Genomic DNA, 8659 nt, shown 5'->3' on the forward strand with positions numbered 1-8659 from the left:
CCTACATTCCCTCCAGTCGTTGAGGCTGGGGTGGATTCTGCTCCCACTGTTGGATGCCCGGCGGAAGGTCCTGGTGTATTTGGCATGGACTACGCCCTTTTGCTGCTGTGATAACTCATTTGTCACTTTGCGCATGGTTTGTTTCAGTCATAAACTGGCTCGCTCCACCCGGAGTAGGTGGATTAAATAGACTATCTTGCTGGCCTGCTGCCTATAGTTCCCGAGGTTCTGAGGTGTCTGCCTGGGTTTGTCTACCTAGGGTCTTTCTGTGTCCTAGCCTCTTTCAAGGGAGTTTCTTCTGAGGATATCTGTAGGGCCACTACTTGGTCCTCTCCGCACATGTTCATGGATCACTACCGGCTGGTGTTAGGTGGTACTTCTGCGAGGGATTCTATGAGGCATTTCCTCTGGGCTACTTCTTCCAGCTCTTGATGGTCATACCTTCTGTGGGCGTCGCCTTGGTTGTTGCCAATCTATTACTATTTGGATAAAAACCTGCTGTTCTGCATTATCCTGTTGTCTGAGGTTTCTTGAGAGATTTCCATGAAGCTGCTGGGCTTGGATATGTGCTCACTTAACACTGGTGGCGAAGACTTATGAGGAGGTAATGCCCCAGTTACTTACCGGTAATCTTCATTACTCAGCGTCTTCCTCGCCACATGAGTTCTTTGGGGCTTGGTAGTTATACAGGAAATGGGGTGGGTTGACCATCCCCTTAGATCACCCTGGGCGGAGTGCCTCTATGCGTATTTCCACAGAATAAAAAAAAAACTCAGTGGAAATGCGCTATGCTCCCTTCCTCTCCCTCCCAAAGTCTTTAAAAATGTAAAAGCCACTTGCCTGCTGTCTGCCTCCTCCCCTGCATGGCCACTCTCCATGCTGCTCCGTGGCACGCGCATCCTCTTCTGTAATTTAAAAAAATCACTACGTTGTACGTCTGACGCATGTGCACGCACGTTAGTTTCTTCATAAGATTTACCCTTTGCTACTTATAAAAATTAAATTTTGTCAGAAACATGTCATTGAAATGTTTTGCTTGTTAGTTTGATTTTTATACTTTAGATTAAAGATTGTTTAATATCTTACCCTTTTTTAACTAATTTCTCTGTTTAAAGTTACAATTGCATTGTTGTGTCTTAAGTTGCTTGGGAACGATAATTTCCACTGAGTTCAGACTGCACACAGGCACTGCGGTGGCAGGCCTGAGACACCATTTTAGGGCTACTCATGTGGGTGACACAATCAGTGCTGCAGGCCCACTAGTAGCATTTGGATCACCAGCCCTGGCACACCCAGTGCACTTTACTAGGGACTTCTTGGTGATACAAATATGCCAATCATGGATAACCAATTACAGTAAAAATGTATACAGGAAGCATATGCACGTTAGCACTGATCAGCAGTGGTAAAGTGCCCAGAGTCCGATTGCCAACAACCACAGGTCAGGAAAAATAAGGGAGGAAGGAGCAAAAAGTTTGGGGATAAACCTGCAAAAGGCCATTTAATCACAACCCCCTTCCAGCCTAAAGCCAGGGTGGACCAAACGATAGCTCGATGGGATTCCCTGCTTAAGGCGATAGAACACGGAAACTGGCCCAAACAGCAGGGCACTATTCCTTTTCTACACCGTCCTGAACCCAGTTGGATCACTCTATCCATACACTTAAGGTCCACCACGCCAATCCATGTGGAACCCTTCTCCTCACCTGTGGACACCAGCTATGCAGCACCTAAACTTAACTTGCTCACAGGTGTGTCCCAACAGACAGACAGCCACAGTGACCACCAACGGTGATCAGGGATGAGACCCAGGCCTCCTGCCTCTCATGGCTCTCAAATCCCTGTGGAGTCAGAGGGTGTGGGGCAGTAGCCCCAGGTGCTTAGCACACTTTGTCCACCCTCCCTACTGTCAGGTCAGGTCTGACATCCTGGCACTGACCCACCAGTTCCGGATCTGTATCCGGCGGCTGGACAGGAGGCTGGGGTGGGCTTCCCCACACCCGGTCCTCTTCCTTGGGGCCCTGTACCCTCCCACCTGGAGCGGTACCCCTACTACAATAGTCGGGGCAGGGGGGGACACCCTGGGCCTGGCTCTCAAACCTAGGCTCCAAAGCCTCCAGGTCAGAACACCTCTACCTGGCTTCCCCACCCAGGGACCAACCCCTGCGGTGGAACACTTGCCCCGCACACCAGGACTTCACTCACAGATGTGCCCCCACTGGTAGACAGTATCACCTGGCAAACACAACGGTGTGGCCCAGTCCACCCCCATGGTGAGACTCCTGCTCCCCTTCCAGGGGCAACCCTGTCCACCAGGACAACCAGCCACAGGGGCCACTGATGGCTGTCAGTGATGAGATCCAGGCCTCCTGCCTGTCGGGTCTCTCTAACGTCTGTGGCATCAGAAAGTGGGGGGCAGTAGCCCCAGGTGCCTGGTACCTTTCCTCCACTCTCCCTCCCAAGTCAGGTAGGGCATCCTGACACTGGCCCGTCAGCCCCGGGTCTGTACCCTCAAGCTGACATGGCTTCACGGGTGAGGCTCTCCTCTCCCTACCCCGCCTTCTGGGTTCCTGCACTCTCCTCCCAGGAGAGACTTCCTCAGAACACAATTCTCCTACCAGTTCAGGACCTCTCTCCAGCAACTGGTCTCCCAACCTAGGGTCTAAACACTCGGGTTGCACCGGGGTCAGAGGCGAGGATTCCCTCCCTCTGTACCCCCTTCCAGAGCGCTGCACCCTCCCTACTGGAGGGGTACCACTGGAAGCCAAACTGGTCAGGACACTGGTTACAAATGTCCTTCCTTCCAGGTCGGGCAGATCCTGAACCTGGTCTCCCAACCTAGGGACCAATACCTGCGGCTGTGCACTTGCCTGGCATGCCAGGACTTCTGTGAACTCACACAGTACCCCCTGAGGGTAACACATGACTCATGTGTCCTGTGACAGTCTGCCTGGCACAGGTCTCCCGACCCCTGTCCATCTGACAGTGCGCGAAGATCCCCCCAGGACAGAAGTGGTGTCACCATGGTCACTCCTGGGAGACTCTGCCCTTCTGGCTGGCCCCTGACCCACTGGGGACTCCTTCCCCCTCTCACCCCTCAGTCTGGACTTCTGTAGCCTCCCAAATGGAGTGGCACCGCCAGACACCAGAACCACCGGAGCACTGTTTAGAGGCTCCAGGCCCTCCTGACACTAGGAGATCCTCATCAAGTGGCTTTCTAGCACCTTCCACGCCCCCAACCTGGTGTTCCCTTAAGGAACCCTCCAGGCCCTGAGACTGGGTCTTGTGCACTGTGAGACACACCGTCCCACACTCACTCCTTCTCCACTGAGACCAGACATGAGCTCCTACACCCCTCCCACTACACTGGGACCTAACTGGGCTACACTGAACCTCTTCCACTTCACAGGTCTGGAAGATATCTGTGCCACTCCTTTTGGGATCACTCACCAATGCCTCTTCAGACTCTCTGGAATCCACCAGGAGGTCTGCCTCCAGCGCAAGCTCTCTGGGATCAGGGAACTCACTCCACCGGGTGTTGGCATAGCTCTGGAAAACTTGGACTTAAAATAAGCTCTCCAAAAACTCACACAGCCCTCCACAGTTGTTAACCAAGCTGCCCTTCGCCTCACCCTTCAGTGCCTCACACAAGTACCCCACACCACTCTCCTGAGATGGGCAAGACGGTGTCCTACTGTCTGTCACACACCCACACTTTTCTGGCTGGTCTTCACACTCACACCAAGGTTTCTACCATGGGGGAACCCCTCTCTCTGTACCGCTCATCTAGAGTCAGTAGTGTCCTTCCCACCACTAGGAATATGGTCCCCTGTGCCAGTCCCCCATTCTACTTCAGGGACACTGCACTCCACTGGAACTACATCATAATCCTGAACACCCTGGTGTAGGTCAACCGTTGATGAGAAGGATGTTGCACGACGCTGATGGACGGATACGCCGAATGAAAGAGGTTTTGGCATTTTATGATGGAATTTTAGAGTAGCCCATGATGGTCAAACTGAGACAGGATTGAAGATGCTTCCACTTCAGCAAGATATTTAAGTGTAATCTCGAACAAACCATGCTGGCTAAACCCAGGCAGGATTGAAGTCGCATCCATTTTTTTTTTTGCAAGCTACTCAAGGTAGCAAATTCTAGTTTGATGAACGATTTGAACTTTGAGTGATCTCCTAGAGTCTAGAGGATCAAAAACGTAAAACTGAAGACTAAATTAAGAGTAATTCCAGGGTATAGAGAATGTATGTTGACATATCTGGCGGGTCCTGATGAAGGTGGTTTCTATCGCTGTCTGCCACCGAAACGCGTTGACCAAGACATTGTAAAATCCCACAGACTGTAGTGGTTTTGTATTGGGCAATAGACAGCAAACCAACAAAACGTTAACTTGCACAGATATACTAAGTTGTGAATGTGTATGAGGTATGAGTGAGTAGTGTGTTTGTATTAGTTCCCTACCTGGTAACAAATGTATTAGTAGGTGAATAATGAATTTTGTATTACGATTTACTGATGACAATGTATTTTTTATGACATTTTTAAGTTGAAAACAATGATATGAAAAGGTGCTAAATGAAAAAATAATTTAAATGAGAAAGTAAAATGATTTTGTCATTGTAGTTTAGTTGTGCCCATGTATATGGAGGTTAAATCCAGAAAATAAGTAGGTCATGAGGGAGTTGTTTCATAATGTTTGCTGTTCTTTCCCCTCTTCTCCCTGACCTGAAAGTAATTGTTTTAGAGGGGGTCCCAGAATTTTTACTTGGGTCAACCCCCTCCCTCAAGTCAGGCGCCCCATCTCTGGGTGTTTGTACCTTTCTCTCAGCACTGGAAACTATAATCTTGCTGCCACCACCTGAGCTGTACTCCACCTGCAACTCAGCAAATCTCACCTCTTGAGCTACCCATGTTTCTTCTTCAGCTGGGACACTCATGGCCTCAAGCCTCTCTCTCAAATCAAGCTTCCTCATTCCCAATGCATGGGTCAAGGTAATTTCAATTCCTCCAGGGCACGGGCATTTTTGCTCTCCTCCGCCACCCTTTCTCTCTTTCTCCATTTGCTTCAGCTTCAATTCAAGCCTCAAGATTTCTAACTTATGATCTCTAGCCCTTTGGTTTTCCTCAAACTCCTCTGGGGAAAAACTTTCAGCTGAATGGTTGCTACCAGCACTGGAGGCTGCTCTGGACACAGGCAAATCCTGTGACCTGAAACCATCCCTTTCCGTATCCTCCACTTCTGCACCATCTGTCTCCCCAGTCTCTTTGGTCTCCCACCAGGCCCTTCAGGCCTTCTGTAGCTCTTCCTACTTGGAGCGGCGCTTCATGGGGCATCCAAAGCTCCTGCAGAACTGCATGAGTTGATCTACTTTGTAATCCCTTAACATTTCAATATCAAACTCCAGTTCGCCAACCTCACTTGCTGGTTTACCATTCAGAGACATGATGCTTGGATTCTTTCAGGGTTACAATAAAAAATGGAACCAAAACAAAAAAACTCAACCATAGTATGCGGTGGCGTAGTAGTCTGCAATCACTAGTGATGTACACCAGTCACTGTGGGTCTAGTACAAATAAAAGTTCAAATCCCACGCTGACCAACCATGTTAGATCTGGGATTCTCTAGTTGGCAGAGGTGGGTACCACTGTCCAAATAGGGACCCCTGCTTCTAGTCAGGGTAAGGAGGAAACACTCTTCAGATAACCCCTGCTTACCCCCTTGGTAGCTTGGCATGAGCAGTCCGGCTTATCGAAAGCAATGTGTAAAGTATTTGTACCAACACTCCCAGTAACACAGTGAAAACACCACAAACAGACTCCACAACAGTTTAGAAAAATAAAGGTATTTAATCTGAACTACACCAAAATGACAAATCCAACATACACAGTTCAAGAATATGGTTTCAAAATAGTTCTTAAGGTTGCGTTAAAATAATCCAGTTGCATCATGTTTTAGCCAACAGTACCTTTTAGATGCAACAAGTTTCAAGTGAAAGCTGTAGCATTGAAAAGCAAGCGATGTGTCACTCCTGAGACCCTGGGGAGGCGATACGACAACTCTGCTGGACGCAGCAGGCGTGTTGCGGTGACTCCAGTCTGTATGGGGAGTGTTTCTATACCTTGCGTGGATTCCGGTGTACAGGTTTCGGTGGAAGCAGCTCACAAAAGGTACGATGCAACGATCTTCGGAGCGGCGACTATCTCTGGTGCGATGACGATGCGCTGCTCAATGGCGATCTTCTCCTCTTGCGGCCCCTTGATGCAATGGCTCTGCGACGACTCTCGCAGTGATGTGATGTGGTCTGCAAGCGGTGCGATGATCTCACCCAGTGACGACCGGCTCTGCGACAATACTTGCAGCGATGATACTCTTCCCACACCAGACCAGTGCATTCCGCAAGTGAAGGATGCGATGACTCTGGCAGTGGCAACAGGCGCTGGGAGATCGCAGCCTTCGGCGGCAGGAATTTCCTCGCACTGATGGGGATGCGCTCTGCAAGTGAGCGATGCTTTAAACTTTGCAGAAAGTTCTTATTCTTGGTTTCCAGCTTCCAACACAGGTACAACTTCTAGAGGCACCACAACTGGCCCAAGCACTGAAAGAAGGACAGAGTTCTCCCAGTAGAGTTCAGGGAAGCTGGGGGTGAAGTCCTTTTTGTTCCTGGGACTTCTTAACAGGGAGCCAGCTCTTCTTCAGGTCCTTGGAAATTCCTTCAAGCAAGGGGACACAGCACAAAGCAAAGTCCTTCTCCTCTCCTTGGCAGCAAAGCAACTGCAGGCCAGTCCAGCAAATAAACAGCAGGACAGTCTTCCTTCTTCAGTTTTCCAGCTTTCTCCTTGGCAGAGGTTCCTTGATTTCAGGATGATCTCCTTTTCTGTTGTCTGGGGTCCAGTAATTATACCCCTAAAAGTCTTTGTTACCTTTGTGCAGGAGGGCTCTGAGCCCGGTCTGAACCAGTTCTGGGTGTTCCTTGAGCACTTTGTTTTCCTGGCTTCTCCTTTCCTTTCAGAGAGAGGGGCAGGGTCGTCAGCTGCCCAGCAGGAGGTGGAGCCAGCATTGTGGAAGGCGGGCACAGTCCTATTCTGGCCCAAGTTCTATCCCCTCCCACCACTCATGATGCAGATGAAATCATTCAGCCAGCCTCCCGGGGAATCCCCAGCCCCTGTCACACTCTAACCAGACAGTCAATTTACAAACAGGCCAAGGCACACAAAGGTTAGACAAAAGAACAGCGACTTTCTAAAAGTGATGTTCTCAAACACAGGATTTAAAAACAACCTTTCCTAAAAGATGTCATAAAATTCTGAGTTCAGGGACACCAGACTTTTATGTCCTATCTTGCTCCCATGGGAAGATATGCTGGTAGCCACTGTAGCCAGCATTCCCCATCATAGCTTATGGGCAAGATAGCCTTACAATAGTGAAAACGAAAATGGCTGTAATTCACTACCAGAGCATGTCACCTGCACTAGTACATGCTCTACCTTTCACATACACTGCACCCTGCCCAGGGGGGTACCTTGGGCCTTCCATAGGGGTGGCCAATGTGTACAGAAAGGGAAGGGTTAGGCCTGGTCAGTGGGGACACGGACCAGGAGGACATGGCAGTTCAGACTGCACACAGGCACTGCGGTGGCAGGCCTGAGACACCATTTTAGGGCTGATCATGTGGGTGGCCCAATCTGTGCAGCAGGCCCACCAGTAGCATTTGGATCACCAGCCCTGGCACACCCAGTGCACTTTACTAGGGACTTCTTGGTGATACAAATATGCCAATCGTGGATAACCAATTACAGTATCGATTTATACAGGGAGCCTATGCACTTTAGCACTGATGAGCAGTGGTAAAGTGCCCAGAGTCCTATTGCCAACAACCATAGGTCAGGAAAAATAAGGGAGGAAGAAGCAAAAACTTTGGGGATAACCCCACAAAAAGAGCCTTTTCCAACAGCGGCCAAGCAGGCGAGGCGGCAGACAGCAGTTAAGTGGCTTCTTTTACATTTTTAAAGACTTTGGGAGGGGGAGGGAGAGGTTAACTCTGCTACGGAGGCAGAGTTTTTACCTACTGTGTTCGCCACGTAGTGCAGAGTGAGCAAATCTCTGCTGGCAGAGCATAGTTATCTGCCCAGGGTTACCCTTATACAGTGTCTGGGGTGATGGAGGTTGGCCATGTTCGAGAGGGATGGGAGGCCTAGAATGTGAATTGCTTTGGAGGAATCTGGTGTGGAGCTGAAGCTCACTTAGTAATTCATGTGGCGAGGAAGACAATACTCCGAGTAACAAAGATTACCAGTAGGTAACTGGGGCATTACAGCTAGGTGTCAGCCCCTGAAAGATCATGCCAGATGTCCGGCTCTGGCTCGGCTAGATTTCCTCTTGGACCCTTCCACACACAACAAGCCAAGCTTTCATGTGGCTACTTGCCACTCATGACTTATCATACACCAAGAATTTAAGACCAAGTATTAACCCTTGATTTTGGTGAAAAAAGAGCAACCGGTTCCATTGTGGCATTTAAATAGTGCTTAATACCCCTATGTAGTGCACTTAAGTGCTTGAACTGTTTCCATCTGTATGCACTTTTGTTGGTGGCTTTTAGCATCTTTGAAGGTTTTTCAATAGTTGTCGATCGTGAAGGCGGTG

This window comes from Lissotriton vulgaris, chromosome 2_1, assembly GCF_964263255.1.
Source record: "Lissotriton vulgaris chromosome 2_1, aLisVul1.2, whole genome shotgun sequence".
Classification (NCBI taxonomy): Eukaryota; Metazoa; Chordata; class Amphibia; order Caudata; family Salamandridae; genus Lissotriton; species Lissotriton vulgaris.